General features: G+C 34.4%; 1 pseudogene; it reads left to right on the forward strand.

Moving 5' to 3' along the window:
* The window catches only part of LOC123786433 (uncharacterized), a 570,278-nt pseudogene extending 551,358 nt beyond the window's left edge, over positions 1 to 18,920 (forward strand).
* Positions 18,921 to 23,304: the final 4,384 nt, after the last annotated feature.

Genomic DNA, 23,304 nt, shown 5'->3' on the forward strand with positions numbered 1-23,304 from the left:
ATCTGATCAGAATTTTAAATAAACCATTATAAATAAAAATGCTTCAGTGAGCAACTATGGCCATACATGAAACAAATTAAAAAAAATAGAATAAGAAGAAAAATAGAAAAATAGAATAAGAATAAAACAAAGAATAAGAAGCATAAAGAAGAAGCAAATAGAAACTTGAGAATTGGAAAATACAATAATCAAAAGAAACAAAAATACATAAAACATAACTCAGTGAATGGGCTTAATAGCAGAATGGAGAGGACAAAGGGATGGATCAGTAAATTTGAAGATAAAACAGTAGAAAATTACCCAGTCTAAAGGATAGACAGAGAAAAGAAAAGAAATGACAAAGACAGAGAGAGAATGATCTCAAAGGACCTGTGGAACTATTAAAAAAGATCCAACTTTTTTTTGTCATCCAAATCCTAGAGGGGAGGAGAAAGAGAATAGGGCTGAAAAATATTTAAAGTAATAATGGTTGGAATTTCCCAAACATGACAAAAAATATAAACCTACAGATTCAAGAAGCTGTGTGAATGACAAACAGGATAAACTTAAAGAAATCTGCAAAAGACACATCAATATTAAGCTTCTAAAAACTGAAGAAGTCTTGAAAGCAGCAAGAGAGAAAAAGCACCCATGTTAGCTTAGAAAAAAAGACTCCTAAATAAAATGAAAGTAAATGAATCGGTACAACCACACAAAAACCATGTGAGAAAAATAAAACAGTGGTCATAATATCAGTATCAAACAATCTTAAATTTTATAGCAATATGCAAGTAATGGGAAGGGCACTTATAATAATAGAGAATAAAATTGACAATGAAGATTGAAGTGTAATGAATATGTATAAAACCAATAACAGTATTAAAATTCATAAAGCAAAAGCCATAGCTATGCAGGGAGAAATAGCAAGAGCTTATCAGTAGAAGATTAACTCATTAATGTTAATTCATACACATAAAACTGCATACACATATGCAGGAAAAAAAATAAGTTTATAAAAGAAGTTTGAACATAATTAGTAAGGTATATCTAATTGTTGTAAACCAAACTCTGTTCCCTAAAAAAAATTATATCTTTTTCAAGTATGCATGAAATATTAACAAAAATTGAAAAAGAAAGTAAATCTATCCCAAAAAGTATGATTTAGGGCATTCTATGACCACGAAGTAGTAAAAGAAGAACTAATAACAAAACTAACTCCCTACCAGGGAAAAAACCCACCACACTATACTACATGGGCATTTTGCAATCTCCTTCTTAAATAATCAATGGCTCAAAAAGGGCAAACAAAACCAGTATTTCAGAAATTTAAAAACACAGTGAGGACATTCACATCCCATCAGGTAAAGCCAATTCAGAAAATAGAGGAAAATTTATATTCCAAAATATTTATGTTAGTAAATAAAAAGTGATGAAAATCAGTGAAAAAAAAAACAATAAAATAAACTTAAAGCAAAAATGTGGAAGACTAAAGTAAAACATAGGGAAAATATGAATTATTTAATAAGTTACGTTAAGTCAAATGACCAGCAATCTAGACAAAAGTAACTCTTGTAAAAGTAATTTGGTTCACCAAAATTACTTCCAAGTGCATAAAGTACTTAGAGATAATGACAAAAACTCTGAGAGTACCAGAATTACCATTAGGATTTTTTAAAGTTTTTTTGGAAAGCCATATTATAAATCTTGACAAAAATTCAGAGCCCATAAAAGAAAAAAAAATCCATGGTGTTTTGACTTAAAAGAAATAAAAAAAATTGTTCAAGGCATAAAAGATAAAAAGTATCAAAAAATTTAAAAATGGAAGAAAAAAAAGACCAACTTTTTTTAATAAGCTAAGAGAACTTATGTATTAGTAAGAAGAGAATCTATAATACCCATAGATCTTATGAAAAGACATAAGTATCATGCATAATGTAAGAAATCCAAATTAAAGTTACATTTATATAACATCTTTAGATTCTTATAATATACTAGTTTGACAAAAGAAAATGGCACATTGGTAATCCTTCTTACTAAATTTGCAAATCTCTTTGTAAGGAAATTTGATACTATCTTACACAAATTAGAACCCATATTATTTTATAAAAAAAAAAGTCTTCTGGTGACTTACCCCACAGATACAGTGGTATATATGAGTAAAGACTTCCATAAGGATATTCATTACAGTTTTGCTCGTAGTAGCAAAATATTTTAAACAACCTACTTGCCCATCATAGTGGTGTGGTAAAATAAATCTTTTAAGATGAAATAAATCCTATGCAGCTGATAAAAAACAATGAGACAGGTCTATTATATGCACTAATTTAGAAAAATCCTGGGAAATTTTATTTATAAAAGAAGAAAATTTGACAATATTATGTATCTATATTAACTTATTGGGTAAAAAAGGGTTAAAGGGTAAGAGAGATACACATACATATGTTTTACTAGGTATGGACTATTTCTGGATATATTCAGTCATTTATCCACTCAATTCAAAAATACTTATTTAATGCCAATGCCTGTTTTAAACATATGGAACATACGGATAAAATACATAATATCCCAGTCCTGCAACTTGCTTTCTACTGGAGAAAAGAGTGAACAAAGAACATAATTAATAAGTGAGTTATATGTATATTAAAAGGCAATAAAATCAATGTTAAGAGAAAAAATAAAGCATGATATGGGGCTCCAGAGAGGTTTAAGGTTGAAATTTATTTTATTTTATTTATTTTATTTATTTTACTTTATTTTGATAGGTTGAAATATTAAATCTAGTCGTGATTCCACCATTAAATGTACAGCTGTAACGGTCTTTTAAATAAACAACTTAAAACTTTCTTTCATTTGGTACTAAAGTCAAATAAAGGCTAAAAAGAAAGTGTCATACAGATTGAATTCAAGTACGAACTCTGTTATGTATTACACAGGTGTCTTTGCGTAAATAAGAAACAAACAAAAAAAATCTCTAATGTCTCTCCCGCTAGCTGAAATACAAAGAAAGGTTGATGAGGAGTCAGGAGTTCGGGATTGGATCTCAGTTTTTATCTTTCCTGGCTACTTAAGCCTGAGAAAGAATTAAGTCTCTAAGCCTCAGTTTTCTCAAGTGTAAATAAGAACACTTTTACCCACATCAGAGGGATATTTGTGAGCATTAAATGAGATAATTCATATGGAAAATATCATTATGTAAAAATACTAAAAACTAGAAAGTATAAATGACAGGCCTTTGGCCAAATCTAGCCACAAATGTGTTTGAATTGGCTGAACCAGTTTTGGCTTCCACAGTGCTGTAAAGCAATTTTAATTAGTTGCCAACTTTCAAAGATTAAATGATTAGATATAAAGTATGGATTTTGAGTTTTCCTGGAAAAAATCATATTAGCTGGCTATACTGGGCCCATACTCCTCATGGCAAAACCAACTAAATGTGAGTAGTGCATTACTCACCTACTGGGGACACTTCCCATCGTTCAGTCCTTTTCTCCTGATGATGAAGTCTCCATCTTCCTTATGTCTGCTTAGCTTTTCTCACTTGCATCTTACCTCCTCTTCACGCTGCTTTTTGTGTGTGTCACACACCACTGTATGCTCAAGTGCTTTTCAGACTTCAGCACGAAGTCATTAAGGAGTAAACCGCTTATCTGTCTTCTTTATCAATTATGAAATTAAATATATAAAATGCTCCTATGCCAATCTGGGATTGACCTCTGTTTGTTCGCTAGAGCATGTCCAGTTCCCAAAGTATACCGAGCATGCAGTTATAAGCACAGTAAAAATGCGTAGTGTGATTGAAAACGTGAATGAATGATCGTCCTTTCTACCTTAAGGTAACATCTGAGTAGTTGTTTTAATTTGAACATTTTCTTGCTTTTGCTATTAGATATGATTACTTTATCTGAAACAGGGGAAAATGTTTGTTCAGGTGACATTTTTATTCAGTTTGGTGTATATATATATGTATACATATATGTATGTATGTATATATATATGTGTGTATATGTATACATATGAGTATATATATATGTATATTTTGTTTTCAGTGTAGGATGTCCCCAAACAATGTATGGCCCAAATTGTGAGCTAAAATGTACCTGTAAAAATGGTGGACTTTGCAGTCCTGTAGATGGAAGAAGTACCTGTGGTCTTGGATGGACAGGAAATTACCGTGAAAAAGGTAAGTTGATTATCACATTCTTTTATTCAATAAAATTCTGGGGCATACTTCCATTGTTGGATAAAATATAGTAGAGACCTATGAAGAGGCTATTTTCCAATTTTATAATTATGACTCCATTTCCAATAAACATAGTGTTACATTAATATTGATTGATTGTTACGGTGTTACCAGAATATCACGTGAAAATCCTTTAAACACCTAAGTAATTGAAATAGTATTAAATAATGTGAAAGAGCTTTTTTGAGACCTAAACCCCATTCACCCTCCAGTTCTGTTTAAGCCCGAAGCCTTGGTGGATGGCAGATTTGCTGGATCTTGAGTTTCTTGGCTCGATACAGAAGACCCTCAACCACTACTGAGGCATTGAGGCTGGCAGGGTGGAAGACGTGGGGCCCTGGCTAGAGCCAGTTCATTAAGTGTGGGCCCAGCTGGGGGTGTCTGGGTAGCTCTGTTGGTTAAGCATCTGCCTTTGGCTCCAGTCATGATCCCAGAGTCCTGGGATGGAGACCCACATCGAGCTCCCTGCTCAGCAGGGTGTCTGCTCCCTCTCCCTCTGCTGCTTCCCCTGTTTGTGCATACTCTCTCCCTCTCAAATAAATAAATAAAATCTTAAAAAAAAAAAAGAGTAGGCTCACCTGCAGGGGGCAAAGAGGAGGACTCTGGAACAGAGGTCTCCCACCTTCACTTCATTAAGAAAAAGTTATTCATGTACCACCATGAATATTTTTTTTATTTATAAGTGACATGCATGTGCTTTTCAACTAACATTGTATATATTATAAAACATATATAAAGGTTTAAATTGATAAAGAATGAATAAAGATAAATATTGATGGTTATTCTCATGTTTTCTTTCCCAGTCACAATTGATTATTTTATGCAACACTGGAGAGTTTGCTCCCTATTTCATGCTATTGTAGGAGATGATGTTTTATTTTGGCAGAATAGAGAAAGAGCGTTCTGACAGTGAGGCTGAGTGTGGGTAGGAACACTGTGTGGGGACTTAACCTTGGAGTACCCCGAGTGGAAAAAAAATCCACAGTGAAATTTTACCTAAATGATTTCACCTATGGGGGCTGTTATTCTGTAGTTTTGTGGCCCTAACATACCATCACAATGGGTGTGATTACCCACCATCCTTTACCACTAATTTGACTGCCATGAAATTTAGCAGCATGGCATAGAAGATAGTACCTTGCAGTGAGAGTGGTTAAATCCATATGCTAACTCCTGCACTGCTGATACAATGCTCTGTGCCATTGGGAACATCACAGTCTCTCCGTGATTTGGTTTTCCCATCTGGAAGTGAGGGTAAAAATACTTTGAAATGATAACCCTTGTAAACCTAACATTGAAGATTGTTTTTCAGGGATTATTTTTTTTTATGGATATTTTCTCTAATTTGTAAAAAACTCTCTTTTTAAAATTTTTTTATTTTATTTTTTATTTTTTAAGTAGGCTCCATGCTGGGCATGGAGCTCCAATGCAGGGCTTAAACTCATGACCCTGAGATCCAGACCTAAGCTGAAATCAAGAGTCAGACACTTAACTGACTGAGCCACTATGCTCCCCACATGGAAAACCGCTCTTACCAATTTTGTGATATTTGGGATTACTAAATCAGAATAACAGCAGTACTTTAAAAATAGAACCATCATGTTCATATTAGTTTTTTTAATTCCAAGTTGGATAGTTCTCTGGCATTTTGGAATATGAGATATTTTAACTTTCGATTCTATCATTAAAACTTTTAATATGGAACATTTCGAACATATGCAAGAGTTACTGAGTCATTGAGTAAGATACAAATATAATTTTGCAACATATTATAAAATTCTCCATGTAAGGTTGTACTATTTTGCTTATTCACAAGAAATATATAGAATGCCTGTTTCTTCACAGCTTTATCAAAAGAATATGTTATCAGAATTTTGGTGAGAAATGTTATATCAATGGAATTTTAATTTCATTTTTATTATTATGAAAATTTGTATCATCCTCCCTAGTGGATCAGAATCTTTTACATTTTTTCCTATAGTTTTTTCATAACCCTAGCTCATTTTTCTATAAGGTTGTTGGCTTTTTCTACTCTAATATTAGAAGTTCTATATATATATATATATATACACACACACACACAACTATATATATGTACGCATACATACAACTGTATGTACGTACACAACTGTGTATATATATGTATATAATATATGAGATATCTCATATATATATATATATATATATATATGAGATATTAACTCTTTGTTGTGAATCATTCACCTTAATTTGGGAAACTTTGTCTTTTGTCTTTTTACTATGCCTATAGTATGTTTGCCACCTGATTGATTATCTATCAATATATAAGACACCATCCCAAAGCTTAGAGACTTAAAAAAATGTATTATTGTCTTGTGATTCTGAGGATTAACTGGGTTCAGCTAAGTGACTCTTCTCTCAGATAATAGCTGGGGCTGGAGCTCTCTGGACACTCAACTGGGTAGGAATGGAGAAGATAACCTCCTCATTTACATATCTACCACCTTGCTGTTCCTCCACGTGGATTCTCTCTCTTTATTTTAGTCAACTCGGACTGCTAACAGAATATTATAAATGAGGTGACTTGTTTTATTTTATTTTATTTTATTTTATTTTATTTTATTTTATTTTATTTTATTTTATTTTACAGCTCTGAAGTCTGGGAAATCTAACATTAAAGTGCCAACGAATTTGGTTCCTGGAGAAAGCCCTCTTTTCTGATTTGCATATGGCCTTCCTCTCTCATTTTTATCCTCTCATGACAGACAGAGAAAGAGTGTGAAAGCTCTCTCATGTCTCATCTTATAAGGACATTAGTCCCATCATAAAATTCCACCCTCCCTTGTATGGCCTTTTTCTCCAACAGGATAATTGGGTTTCTTAGGTAACTGCTGATCTCCCAAAACAGAAGTCATCAGGTCTTCCTAAAGCTTGGAAATGATGTAACACCATTTCCACCAAATCCCACTGGATAAAGCAAGTAATAGGATCAACCCAGATTCCATGTGGGATGGGCAGCACAAGAGTGTGAATCCCAAAGGATATGGTTTATTAAGAGCATCTTTGGATTATAGATTCTGCATGATTTGAAGTTTGTTGTTGTTTGTAATAAAATGTAGCTTTTTCCCTTTGTTCTTTAAAAAATTTTGAGTCATAATTAGAAATATATTTCCCATTTTCAAGTTTTATAGGAATTCACCTATGTTTTCTTTTAATACTTATATGATGTCATTCTTGACATTTAACTTTCTGATCAATTTTAAGTATTTTTCTTTGTGTATGGTGTAAGCAATAGATCCATTTTCCCTTTAAATGGCTTTTCAGTTATCATAATGCAGCTTTTACAAGACTGTCTTACCCACTGATTTGAGATGCAGCCTTCATCAAATACTAAACATGTATATGTAATTAGGTATAGTTATGGATGCTCTGTTTTATTGGTCTGCTCATTTATATGCAAATGAAATACATTTTTATTATGAGTCTTTATTATATGCATTTGATACTGACCGAGCTGGCCGCCCTTCATTGCTCTTACTTTCAGGGATTTCCTGGCACTATTTTTGTTTATTTGTCCTCCTAAATGAACTTCATAATGGAATTGTCTAGAAGCAAAATAAATAAATAAATCAGTGTTTTGTTTGTTTGTTTTGGTTTTTTGGTTGTTTTGTTGTCCTCTGCATTTACTCTGTTAGGGAGAATTAACATATTTATAATATTAACTTATCTTATCCAAAAACAAACATGTCCTGTTTATTTGTTCAATTTTTTTGTTTCCCATTAAGTAAAATGTTGGATTTTAATATTCATATTAAGATAAGCTATTAACTTTCTGATTTAGTCAATGCTTTTACTGAATTTTTAAATGAATTTCTTCTTCTTTTTCTTTTTAAAAAGTTATTTATTTCAGAGAGAGAGAGAGACCACCAGTGGGAGGAGTAGAGGGAAAGGAAGAGAGAGAGAATCTCGATCAGACTCCACACTGAGTATGGTACCTGATGTGGGGCACAATCCCAGGACCCCAAGATCATAACTTGCTGAAACAGAGTTGGAGCTTAACTGACTGCACCACCTGGGCACCTCGTGAATTTTTTTTCAAATATATTTTCTACATCTACAGACTTAATAATATGATTTTTCTCTTTAGCCTGATAAATATGATGGAATTATTAATGAATTTTCTAATGTTGAATGACCTTACATTCTTGGAATAAATACTACTATTTCATGATATTCATGGTATATTACAATATGCTGTTGGTTTATATGTACTTATGAACTGGCATCAATATTGATAGGCAAAATTAAGCTCTAGTTTTTAATGTATTTTGTCAGGTTTGGGAATTGGTATTATACTCAATAAAATGTATTTGAAATTTCTCTTCCTTTTCAATGCTCTGGAATAGTGTATATAATAAGGTGATAATCTCATTGGCAAAGGTTTATAGAATTCCATGCAAAACTTCGGACTAGTAAAATTTTTGTTGCTGTTGTTTTAATTCAGAAACGATTTACTATTTTCTTTATTGTTTCTGTATTATAATTAGCTTATCTAAGTTTTCTGTCTCAAATTGGAACAATTTTGATAAGTTTTCTTCTATAACTTTTCCATTTCATTTAGGTTTTTACACTTATTTGTACTATAGTTTTTGCATTTACTCTTTTTGACGGTTATCGCACATTTTTTAAAGATTTTATTTATTTATTTATCAGAGAGAGAGAGAAAGAGAACAAGCAGGGGGAGTGGCAGGCAGAGGGAGAAGTAGGCTTCCCACTGAGCAAGGAGCATGATGTGGGACTCTAGCCCAGGACCCCAGGATCAAGACCTGAGCTGAAGGCAGACATTTAACTGACTGAACCATCCAGGTGTCCCATTACTCCACATTTTTAAAAATTGTGTGTACTTTTGTTTTTGTCTTGATTAGGTTAGCTAATGGTTTGTCTGCTTCTACTGTTTGTTTCTGTCTTTAAAGTCATTACAACAAATTCAGTTGTCTTAACTAGAACTAATGCTTCAGTGGTTTCTTTTTCAGAATGTTCTCCTGGTTAATTATGGCTGAGGCTGCCATTTTAATTGCTCGTGTCAGAACAATGGAGTTTGCAATAGGTTTTCTGAGTGCCTCCAAGGTTACCGTGGAAGGGACTATGAATATTGATGCCAAAAGGTATCCAGATCAGCAAGGAAGAAGTCAAATTTTCACTCTTTACAGACAACATAAAACTCTATGTAGAAAACCCAAAAGACTTCACCAAAATATTGCTAGAACTGATATGGGGTTTCAGCAAAGTTGCAGGATATAAAATCAATGCACAAAAGATTGTTACATTACTATACACCAATAATGAAGCAGCAGAAAGAGAACTCAAGCAATCAATCCCATTTACAATTGTAACAAAACCTGTAAGATACCTAGGAATAAACGTAATTAAAGAGTTAAAAGATCTGTACTCTCAAAGCTATAGAACACTTATGAAAGAAATTGAGGAAGACACAAAGAAATGGAAAAACATTTCATGCTCATGGATTGCAGGAACAAATATTGTTAAAATGTCTATACTACCCAAAGCAATCTATACATTCAATGCAATCCCTATCAAAATAACAACAGCATTTTTCAAAAAACTGAAACAAACAATTCTGAAATTTGTGTGGAACCAGAAAAGATCCTGAATAGCCAAAGTATTGTTAAAACAAAACAAAACAAAAAAACAATGCTGGAGGCATCACAATTACAGACTTCAAGCTGTATTACAAAGCTATAATCATCAAGATAGTATGGTACTGGCACAAAAACAGACACATAGATCAATGGATTAGAATAGAGAACCCAAAAATGGACCTTCAACTCTTGGTCAACTAATCTTCAACAAAGCAGGGAAGAATATCCAATGGAATAAACAGTCTCTTCAACAAGTGATGTTGGAAAAACTGGACAGCAACATGCAGAAGAATGAAGCTTTACCACTTTCTTACACCATACACAAAAAATAAATTCAAAATGGATAAAAGACCTAAATGTGAGACAGGAATCCATCAGAATCCTAGAGAAGAACACATGCAGCAACCTCTTTGACCTAGGCTGTAGCAACATTTTACTAGATACGTCATCTGGGGCAAAGGAAACAAAAGCAAAAATGAACTATTGGGACTTCATCAAGATAAAAATCTTCTGCACACCAAAGGAAATACTCTACAAAACTAAAAGGCAATCTATGGAATAGGAGAAGATATTTGCAAATGACGTATCAGATAAAGGGTTAGTATCCAAAATCTATAAAGAACTAATCAAACTCAACACCCAAAAAACAAAAGATCGAGTCAAGAAATGGGCAGAAGACATGAACAGACATTCAAAGAAGACGTACAGATGGCTAACAGACACATGAAAAAAATGCTCAACATCAGTCATCATCAGGGAAATACACATCAAAACCACAAAGAGATAACACCTCACACCAGTCAGATTGGCTAAAATTAACAACTCAGGAAACAACAGATGTTGATGAGGTAAGCAGAGAAAGGGGAACCCTCGTACACTGTTGGTGGGAATGCAAACTGGTGCAGCCACTCTGGAAAACAGTATGGAGGTTCCTCAAAAAGTTAAAAATAGAGCTACCCTATGAACAAGCAATTGCACTATGGTATTTATCCAAAGAATACAAAAATAGTGATTCAAAGGGGCACTTGCACCCCAATGTTTATAACATCAATGTCCACAATAGCCAAAATAGGGAAAGAGCCCAGATGTCCATCGACAGATAAATGATAAAGAGGATGTGGTATATATATGCAATGGAATATTACTCAGCCACCAAAAGGAATGAACGCTTGCCATTTGCAACGACATGGATGGAACTAGAGGGTATTATGCTCAGTGAAATAAGTCAGTCAGAGAAAGACAAATACCATATGATTTTGCTCATATGTGGAATTTAAGAAACAAAATTGATGAACATAGGGAAAGGGAAGAAAAAATAATAAAATAAGAGAAAAATAGAGAGGGAGGCAAATCATAACAGACTCTTAACCAAAGGGAGCAAACTGAGTTGCTGAAGGGGAGGTAGGTGGGGATGGGGTAATTAGGTGATGGCCATCAAGGAGGGCATTTGATGTAATGAACACTGGGTGATATATGCAACTGATGAATCCCTAAATTTTACCCCTGAAACTAATAATGTACTATAGGTTAGCTAACTTGAATTTAAATAAAATCTAAAAAAAAAGGACAGTTGATTTTTCTGTGTTTTCAGTAATGATTATTTAAGAACAAACAGAAGAAGCCTTTTGCTGCATTTTCCTTTGTTATTTATTTTTTAAAGAGTTATAATGATAGTAGAAAATAGAAGAGTATTTATTATATAAAATTTCCTTATCTCCTTTTGGTTTTACTTTCTTTTTCTTCTCCCTGATTATGAGTTTTTCCTAATGTTGAATCTGTCTCAAGTAACTCCATGAATGCTGGACAAGTGTCATACACATGGTGACTAGGCAAAACCAACTCTAGATGTGGGGGGGACACAGAGAGAGAAAGAAAGAGGAGAGAGAGCTAGAGAAAGGGAAGGAAGGAGGGATGGAGAGGGAGTACGAATAATTGAGGGATAAGGGAATTTCATCCCCTTCCCATTGATGACTGGTAAGCATAGCCAAGAAAGCATAAGATAGGAAATGACAATCTTTTGTCTGCAGTCAAGCCTTGCTCTCACACACCTCTCTAAGGGCAAATCCTTTCTCAGAACATCTTTCTGGGCAGGTGACAATCTTAGCCGTTAAAGAAATGCATTTGCTTGAATTACATCGTCTCTAAATGTAAATCAAGTACTTCTTCTGATATTCTACCACAAAAATATTGATCATCTCCAACCATGGAAGAGAAACAAGTTTTATTGGACTTCCTAAAAAGCAATTCTATATTGTACTTTAAGGGCCATCTAAGGAAATTTTCCAAATATTAAATTTCACTGACTTTAAAACATAACTTCCTCATAATATGCTAACCTACTATATATATTATATATACAACATATTCTCTGTTTCTTATTCCCTTTTTTCTTCTTCTCTTCCCCCCTGCTTTCCTCATACCCACCTTTGTCATACATTCCCAAGACTTCAACTATAAAGAGCTGTATGAATCGCTTTCCACAGATACTCTTATTTACTTAAAGAATTTAATTGAAAAACCATTCTCAGTAAATTTAGCCTGAATCTGAAGTTTGAAAACATTGTTTTAGGTGTTTAGGGTATTAGAGGGTTTTGGTGAAGACTTTGTAAGACTTGTAAGACCATAGCACATCATAGCAAATAAATTTTATCTACTTGAAGGTATTTTACTTATATTTTTCTTATGGATTTTTCTAGACTACTTGTAGATAATAAATTTCATGTATTTATATATCTATATGACTAAACTATTGTCAATATTCATGTCCTAATCATTTTTTCTTATTTTCCAATTCTTTGCTCTCAACTCTTTCTTTGGTCCTGGGTGAAAAAAATGACCTAGACCAGGTCCTTTAATTTTCCCTTTAGCTTATTCTTAAAACCAAAATAGCCTTTTGACATTTCCATTTTCTAGCGTGCCTGCCTGGATTTTATAGCTTAAATTGTGCTCACATCTGTGACAACAAAAATGGAGCCAGTTGTGACACAGAGAGTGGACAGTGCATTTGCCCAGCAGGTTTCCATGGCAGCCAGTATGAAAAAGGTATAGCCAGGGCATCGTTAGGCATGTGGGAACTCTGCATGACTGTGAGATCTTTCATCCTGAGGGCAAAGACGTAAATTCAAATTGAAAACATGGAATAATCACCTAAACTTCCAATTTGGACATTAAGGAGAAGGGAACTCATTCTGTGCCAATATCGTGGTTGTTTCTGATTTTGTTGCTGATTGGTCAAAATGTTTTGCCTCCCATAAATGAAATTGTTTAATATCTCAAAACATCACTATGCTGTTAGTCTTCAATGGGCAAAGAAGCTCCCTCTGAATGAAAAATATGTTATTAAATGTTTTTTAAAAACTGCATTAGTTTTAATGGTATTGAAGTAAGTATAAGGGCTTTATGAAAAATATTTTAAAATGTGAATTAGTCATTTATCACAAGAAAATAATGGCAACCATAAATGTGGGTGAAAAGATAGAGGTGGGAATTTGGGCTACTCAGTTTGATATAAAATATTATAAAATCCTAAAAGACTGATCAACCTAATTCAAAACAGTGCCAAAATACATGGTTCTCAGTAAACAACTCTAAGTCCAATTTTCCTCTATATTATGTACACTTTTGTGCATATGATCACAACAACCAAGATGATGATATAATGATAATGATAATTTGACTTTATGTGAACCAAAGTTATTGCCTTTAAAAAAGATTTATATATTAGTCCCATACCATAACCTCATATGTCACTAGAGTCTTACATATAATATTTCTTGTCCATCCTTTATTCATTTATTACTTAGTGATTCAATAATGTACACTTGTTATGTGCTTCCTTCTGCTTTAAAATCTGGGAATCTAGCAGAAAACATGAGGCTTACAGTCTTCTGAGGAGATATACAATAAATAACATTTTAAGGAAAAATATTAATATACTCTTAGCTAGTAGACCCAGTCTTCTTCTTTAAATTCCTATCTTCAAAAAGCTTACACACATTCTAACAGATATAAACCATTGTCGAAATAAATCCATTTTAAGACTTGATGTGAAATCATGTATACAGTGCAGCTTCTCTCTGAGAGTTCCAAAACTTCCCTCTCTTCTTCTGACCAACACGTATCATTTTAGCATCCCACTTTGCTACTTGGGACTTCATCTTGAGGAAATTGTTATCTCTAATCTCACTTTAGATGCATCAGTTAAAGCTCAAAGGGTTAAATTTTCAGCACTTCTCTTTCCTTGGTAAAGTGTTCACCTGGAATGTTTGGAGACAATTGGCATCAACTTCGTGACTGTGAACAAGAAAGTTCCTTCTACCCAGTACCTGGAAAATGCTTCGGTCCACCTGAGAAAACCTGAGCCAGATGTGATGCTGGTATGAACCAAAACACCTCATGGCATTCCTCTGATTCATGGGTTACACGGAGGATATATAGACATTTCCGTGCTAAAAACATAACTCAATTAGAGAACATTGTCCCACCACTGCTTGTCACCTCGCCCTAGCATGATTAATCAGGGTATGTAGCTTTTACATCACAGGCATCCCAAACCAGCACCATGACTAAGAGAGGACACATTATAAGAACCTCAGAGTGATGTAGTTAAAAACCCTGATCACAAAAGTATTCAGAGAAATAACTAAAATTAAGGCAATTAAGGTATGATCCAGATAGTATTCTTGAGAACCAAGTTTCCACCTATTCATTGTAAATTGAGATTTATCTTTTATTGCCCTTTCCACTCACAAGAAGGATGACCTAGAATGTAAAGTCTTAAATCTTCAGGGATTGTCTTAAAAAGAGGACAAAGTAGATTGAATCGACTCATCCCTTGCTATTTGACTTAATGGGTGCTTACTAGATCAAAAGGTTTTATACATCTCACAATAGCCCTGAAGGACTGTCCTTGACACAGATTATGACCCAAAGTAGAGCATTTAATCTCAGAATTTACTTTCCTCATTGCCAAAAAGAAGAGTTGAGGTTACGTATTGCTAAGATCATTTCCAGCATTAATCTATGATTCTTTAACTTGGAATTTTAATAATGCTGAGAAAACCACAGTAACCTTCCAGGCTATAGGAGAGTGCTTCTTACCCAGCACCATCTGCCCCACCCCACCTTGCTTCTGAGAAATAGTAATAAAAGATTTTTTTTTTGAATGCCTGGCCCCATCTGAAACACTTTGGTTGCATTCATTTAACCACTTTATGAGGTTGTTGCTATTTTTATTCCTATTTGACAGATGAAGAAACTGAAGCATGGAAAGGTGGTAAGTGGCAGAGCCAAGATTTGAACCCATGCAGTCTGGTTGCAGATTTTGGGTGATGCTATTAGTGTGTGAATATCTGTATATAGGCCGGAATAAGGAACCTCCAGCAGCTCATCAAGAGTGTTATATCCTTTCCTAGCTTTTCTTCTTCCCTTTTTATAGACTTTTAGAATAAGGTTAAAAGGTTATGAATACTGACTTGGAACCTTATGGGATCTTCCAACTCAGCAGCTAATTGATCTGGACATTGCTTTTTTGCAAAGCTGCTTCATTTAAATATCTAATCCTTGTGTTTCTCTGTACTGTAAGCTTGTGAGTTGAATCACTGTTTATTAGTCTTTTATTCGTCTTTTAGAACAAGGTCTAGCACATGATAGTCTTTAGCACATTTTTGTCGAAGGAATTCTGGCTTCTCTTCTCAGCATTCTTCATGGAGTCATGGTAGAAAAAAATACATGAACCTTGCCATATCTGAACTAAATATGTCAGAATAAACATCTACATGACATCTTGGTGAGGCCACAGTACCCACGTCACCAATGAAATGCTCAGTAAAAACAGAACCCTTATAGCATTTGTGGTTTCATCTAAACACTGAAGAAAACCATTAGTGTTTATTGAGTGCATATTATGTGACAGGCATTTAATTTATGCTTTACAATCATCATCATTTCCATTTTCTAGATGAATGAACTCAAGCACAGAAAGATTAAGAACTTGCCCAAGGTTACACAGCTATTAATGATAGAGCGGAGTTTGAAACAGAAAATCTGGGTCCAGAGTCAGTCTTTAACATCTCCACTAAGATACCTCTTAAGGGAAAGAAAGGAATAGGAATTTCTTTTGGTTATCTATTTACATTGCCTAAAATGTTTTGTGCATTAACCAAGGTGGCTATGTAATTAAAATTTGGTTTAAAATTCACCTCAGTCATGCATAACATTTCAAGTGCTCAGTGGCCACCTACAGCTAGTGGCTATAGTATCTGATAGTGCAGTAGAGAACATTTTCATCTTTGCAGAAAATTCTATCGGGCAGCACTCAGCAGTGGCTTAACACTTGCCACTAAACCAAGAGAGCTGATGGAGAGGCTGGAAATTAAAGCCTCACTCTATGGACTTTCTTTGGACTAAATTCCTGTATCACATAGGCTCTTTCATCCACAAGTAAATTACCACGTGACAGTGGATCATGTGTAGTAATATGTCCGTTCTCAGTGGGCACCTCAAGGCCCCTCTTGTCATGGGCTCTTTGGGGGTACCCACAGCCTCCACAGATGTACTACAGGGTCTTTTATTTGTATTTTTATTTTCAATTAGGCACAGTTCATCTGTGATATTAACTGTGAGCAGCTGTGTCTACGCAGGCACTATAAAGATAAAAGACCTCATTTTAATTTGAACTCTGGTAAAGGACCTATTAAACAGCCATAATGTTAATTCATAAAAGAATGTAACAGTTTTTTATTGGATTATTTCCCCACCCTCTTGGTAAACTAACATTTGCAGACATTCAAACAGATGTCTTAAATACACATCGTTATTAACATGAAAATGTGGTATTTTTATAAATTAAAATCAGATTCTGAACTGCTCAGGAGAGATCCTGATTCATAATTTCTTTTCAAACAAGAACACTAGGTCTTAACACCAAACTAAGTAATCCTCCCACACACTGGGCAGAGGTGGGTGTGTTAGTTTAAATTTGAAATAACACAGAAATTTGTTTTAATTTTATAAATTTTGAAGTTTTAAAGAAGAGATTCATTTCAGAGGAGTACTTGCATCTTCTCCAAAGCTCCTTTTACTTACCTGTTGTAACTTCATTTAGGAAGGAGCTGAATTACTCCTTAGTAATTAGTAAAAGTAACTAATTGCAAAATTGATTTCTAAGTCTCCATTCATATCATATTTAAAATCTAACTAGTTAATTAATTGAGACAAGAGGGCTAAACCACCTCTTAACCAATCTTCATAGCCCAAAAGAGAAAAAAAATCCAACTGCTCATGATAAATTTAAGTTGAATCTCCAACCCAGCAAAGAGAATTTTGAGGAAATAAGGAAATATTTAACAAAATTTTGCCCACAGACTCAGAATTTGCTCTAGTACCTGTATCTTCATATTTATAATTACATATATATGTGTGTATACACACACACACACGCATATATAATCTTTTCTAAATTTTCCACTTTGCAGCTTGCTAATTTTTAAAAAATTTTTTATTATTTTTAAAAGATTTTATTTATTTATTTTAGAGAGAGAGCACACGCTTGGAGCAGGGGGAGGATCAGAGGGGGGTGGGGAAAGAATCTCAAGCAGACTCCCCGCTGAGCATGAAGCCTGACTCGGGGCTCCATCTCATGATTCTGAGATCATGACCTGAGCTGAAACCAAGAGTTTGCTACTTAACCGACTGAGCCACCCAGGCACTCTAGCTTTCTAATTTCTCTTTTGGGCTTTCTTCTATATATATATATATATACTTGATACCTTGTCTTTCTACATAGTAGTGCAAAATGATGAATGAGCAGTAGATGAGAACTTAGAAATCCAGCCCTGGCATTTACCTGGGATAGAACATTTAAGAAGGTTTCTTAAGCTATACCAAAACTCGGTTTATCTGCCTCTAGAATGATAAAGAGTTTATCTCACGGCCTTGCCTACCTCACAAGTGTTTGTTAGGACCAAAAGAAGTAATGTATTAGGAACCCATTTGTAAACTGCGTAGAGCTAAGTAACTGTTATTATTGCAAGTTAAATTTCTCCAGTCCTTAAATATTGAGTTAATTCTTAGTCTTGCCTGAGTGACTAGGAAATATGAACCCCTTTCTGTTTCCATGGGCTAGGCTGGGTGGGGCTTTCTCCCTCAACTCACAATCCTTCAGAGACAGAACCTGTTAATTCTCTAATTCTCTGCCAGATTTCAGACGAATACCAAGGACCCAGGCTGGGGCGTGATGTTTGCATTACCCCTTTAGTCCATGTTTAGTTATTTTAATAAAGCTAACACTTTTTATCCCTTCCCTTTATTTCTCTACCAGTTGTAGTCACAATGCAATTCAATTTAAAGATACTTACACCCCTTTAGTACATACAGCAGGATCTTGTGGAGTTAGGTGCACAGGGCATCTACGGCCCTTTTGACATAATTTAAGAGATGAAAGAGTTGAAATTTAAAGCCATTTCATTTTCAACAACATAAGCTAAAATAATTGTTTTCAACCTAAAGACAGATTTCATATATTGTGTATTCTGAGTGAGTGTTGCCTTGTTCTGACCTCAAGACAACTAATTCATTTTCCCTGGGTCCTTCAGAATGCCAGTGTTATAAGCTCTATTGAATAATCTAATTCTGAGAAGGCACTTTAAAAATCTACGTTGCTGTCCTGCCTTCTCCTCTTTTCAATTTTGTCACTAACTTCCTTGACACTCCCAGCTTCCTCCTGTTTTCCATTAAAGTCCTTACTTTTATTATATAACATTCTAGCATGGGAAAAAGATACCACATGGTTAACCAGAATTTTTTACAAGTCTATCATTATCCTATTCAGTTCCAAGAAATAGTAGTAAAAAGACTGTGTGATAAAAAAGCACATTTGAATTGCCTTTATATTTACTTTTTCCCTCCCAGAATGCAGGTCAGGCCAGTATGGACCTCACGGTGCTCTGAAGCGCCAGTGTACCCACAGAGCTCACCGTAACCCTCGTCATGGGAGCTGCACTTGCCCCTCGAAGAGAATGGGTCCAACCTGTGAGGAAAATGATTTGGACGATCCTCAATAACCAAATACTAACAGCTTTTCAGTGGGTGAATAGAATTTTGCCAGGGTTCACCCATGGTTCATCATCTTAACTTTGGCAGAGAAATGTACTTACTCAACTATCTTCAGCCCAACTGTGCCTGTTGTGAGGTGAAAAACAGGACGTCTGAACTTTATGGCTTCCAAGCATAAGTTCCTTTCTCTAGGCTACCCTTCCTAACTGCCTTTTGCTGAAGAACATGCCCAAGAAAAAGAGAATGTTTTTTCAAGATCCCAATCATAGTAACATTTTGGACTAATAAATAAAACTCTCTCTCTCTCTCTCTCTTTTTTTTTTATATGCACAGGCGGTATTTAAATTTGGAAGTAAGAACTGCTTTTCAGTTCAGGTTGGACTGCACTGAAATATTCACACCTATTCACTGAAGACCTCAGTGGCTATTAAGTAGCTGGATCCTCTTTAGAAATGTCTAGAATTTCATCTATTTATTCTCAGTATCCTGCTTCACAGCTAAGTCTGCTTCAGATTGTTAATGTATTGAATTTCAAACATGACTTTTGGTGTGGGAGACTATTAGGACTTTTGCCACATAAAAATCAGTGTAAAAGTATGACGTGCACACTTATAATGAATCATCAAAATGTTTAGTGGTGTTCTCCCCATCACTGGTCAGCAGACAGAAAAAAAGTGTAGAAGTGATCACGGCAAGTTCTCCGCCAGCTCTGGGAGACACAGATTTTTGGTAGAGTAAGGCCTGCTGGGAATCAGGTGTTGAATCCACATGGCTAATCTTGACCCAAATCGCTCATCATTCAGGTTGGCTCTACAGCTTTTGTAAGCATGAGCCCAGTGATAAACTCAAGAAAGATCCAATGATAAATATGATTGTATTTCTTGCTCTCAAGTAGTTTATGAATATCTAAAATTTGAAATTACTGGTTAATTCACATTAGAAAGAACAATTTTTTTGATTGGAAATGTTACTCATGATATCCATGTTTTATTGGGATAAAAATAGAAAATATGAAAACTATATGACTAGATATTTGACTTATGCATAATGTCTAGAGTAGCTTTTTTAAAAAGATTTATTTATTTATTTAAGAGAGAGCGCAAGAACGGGGGAGGGGCAGGGGGAGTCTTAAGCAGACACCATGTTGAGTGTGGGCTGAGGGTGGAGCCCCACATGGGGCTCAATCTCACGACCCTGACATCAGGACCCTGAGATCACGACCCGAGCTGAAACCAAGACTCAGCTGTCCATCCGACTGCAGCACCCAGGTGCCCCTAGAGTAACTTTTGAATCAAAACTGATTTAGGATAGAATTGACCAAAGGATTTATACAAAACACTTGATGTTAACAATTCAGTATGGTTTCCGATCTTTACTTAACATTTCCTATATCTCAGTCCATTTAACAGATACATAACATACCTACAATAGGCAGCCATGCCAAATTTAGTGTTTTTAAATGATATAAAGGACTTGATAAGTAACTTTTTAAGAGATTACTCTTAAATTTGGTTTAGTCTTAAAAGAGTCATGATGATCTTACCTTTTTTTCTCTATCTACAGTATTCAGAATTAAAGTTTTATGTTTATATTTAAATTCATTTAAATGGTTATTTTCAAGTCAATTGAAAACTATGAGTATTCTGAGAACTTGCTCATTTTCCTTACCTTCTTTTTTAAGCTTCTCTTAGCTATTCCCATCTGACCTGCAAAGAGAATAAGATATATAAAAGCAGCATTCTCTCTTGGGCTGCCATCCACCGCTGGACTCCCTCCATTGTGAAACTTAAAAAATAAACAGTGACTACCGAGAAAAGAATCAAGAAACGAGGGTTCTCTTCCTTACTAGAGATGTTATCTTCTATTAAGACAGACAAGAAACTCTAGATTTGGCAGAGGGGAAAAAGAGTAAGATTTCTTTTGGTTGAATTTGTTTCCTTATATATTGCTTAACTTTTTATAAATGAGAAGCCATGTGTTAAATGTTAAGCACAGTTCTTGGCAAATGTCAGGCGGTCCATATATTATCTCCTTTCACCCTCTTTTCCACCCCAAGCTCTAAAACAAATTATGAGAGTGGGCAAGCCAAGTCAGAGTATGTGCCTGTACTTGCACTATCCCATGACCCATTAGACGAATTGATTTTCACTTTCCTCCTTATCCTAGTCAACAAAAACTAATGCAAGGGACTGTAGTCCCATTTCTTTACAAAATTTTTTTTAGGTTGTCTTTCATATCAAAAAAGAGAACAGAGAAATGTTTGAAGTCCGGAATGTTTTCATTTTACCTTGGGTCCTCTTGAAAAATCTTGATTCAGGTGGTACCCTGCAAAAGTTAATAGTCATAGGGTAAGTCATCCCTCTGAAAAATCGTCCAGTGCTTCTGCTTGAGGACACTGGCCGACGACTGAAAATCATTACAGGGAATGCCGTTTCATTTGTGGATCGACACATACTAAACGTGAATCTTAAATAATTTAATAGCAAGAAAATTCTGTTTTACATTTAGAAAATCATATAACTGAATTTTAAAATTCATTTTTTAATAATTGCCATGCTTCAAATTCAGAAAATAATATATAATGACCCACATTTCTGAACAAATAAATAAAGCACATTTTTTTTTACTTTTGTAAGGATTTACCTGCACTTTCTACATAAAAGACCTATTCAGGTACAGTGAAGGGTGATTTGGCTTCCAAGAAATAATTTGCACAAAATTTAAAGAATTCAACTATTGTTTAAAATGAGGCATGATTTACTAGGTATACCCTCTTTAAACTAAAGCCCAATGTCAAATTAGAATCATTGTGATTGGGAAGAATAATTTGTATTACTCCTCTTATTTTCCCCCCTACATAATCTGCCCCTTCAATGCAGAAATGCTGACCCCAAAAGAAATTCATCCACCCATAATACCCCTTTACGAAAGTGCTTACACTGTGATGGTTCAGGCTCTTTCCCTTGGAATGCAAGATCAGAGTGGGGATTATTATGCTTTTCTGCAATAATATAGCTCAAGTTTAAAGAAAAGGGAGCAGATGTATGGAAGCGTGCTGGCTAATTTGGAGTTTCAATCTAACATGCCTGGGATATACCATTTCAGTTTAACACCTAACTTCCCCCCTACTCTTTCTAACTTCTACACTCATTTATTGAGTTTTCCAGATGAGACAGCTATTTGACACAGGTTAAATTATTTTTAGAGAACTTGGAAATCATTCCAAGAGTTAGTGGCAAGAATGGCATTTCCTTTGTTAGAAATAGCAAAGAAGGTTTGGCTTCTCCTGGGCCTCTTTCACCTTGGTTTCTCCAGGACCTGGTAATACAGATGTAGCAAGAATTTAAAAAAGCATTTTGATGAAGTGAACAAATAATAGCAACTGTCTACACTCTAGGAGTTATGTATGCAATTCAGTTGAAATAACTTTTCATGTTTCTATAATAGAAAAAAAATCAAAGTAGCTGAGCTTTTAACATAGATTTAAAAGTGATTCCAAAGTTTTGACCATTTTTTAGCTAATAGTGTGGAAACTATGTCCTATTTTTCTTGCTTATATTTTAGTTTTTCTAAATAAAAAACACAAAATCCAACAATTAAGGTCCAGGAAATATATTTAAAAGCAATAGATACCTCTTTTTTACATTCTTCCAAATATATACTCTTTCATCTCTAAATCTTTAATCAGGATTGCATGAAACACCATTTAATCATTTGTCACTTTAATGTTTATGCACAAATAGCTCAAATTGCAAAGAAAATGAATTTAAATAATGAATATTAACATTTTAATTAATATTCTTCCACTGGATAGCTTTAAAATACAGAGAATGTTTAATAATAATGCCTCCACTTAAAAAAGACATAAGGATATCTATGAAGCACAATTTTATTGCCCAGACTTCATGGGCAAAATTTAGCAATAATCCATCAGACAAAAAGATTCATGAAAAGAATTGACCATTAAGCACTTAAGTGTTGACAATACTGGTCTCTTGAAATGTAGAGTATTGGTTTGTGAATAAAATTCCATATGTAGCATTTGGATGGATATGGTAGCAAACAATTAACATGAATAATGAACTTGGAACTTACTAGATATCTAAATGTTCAATTGGTCATATTTTGAATCATTTATTAACTGAGAAGTACCTTCATTAATGTCACTTTTTAACAATTGCCTAAAAAGCAACTTTCTGAATTTTAACTCTATCTTGAACTTCCTAACTCACTCAAAAATATTTATTAAGTGTCTACAAACACTAGATATTGTTAGACGCAAGAAAAAAACCCGTGGTGAACAAGATGCATATGTTCCCTGCCTTCATAAACTTACAGTCTACTAGTCAACACAAGCCAACAAGAGCAATGGTTTTTCAACATTCCTAGCTT

This window comes from Ursus americanus, chromosome 4 (assembly GCF_024610735.1).
Source record: "Ursus americanus isolate L20-20 chromosome 4, mUrsAme1.1.p, whole genome shotgun sequence".
NCBI lineage: Eukaryota > Metazoa > Chordata > Mammalia > Carnivora > Ursidae > Ursus > Ursus americanus.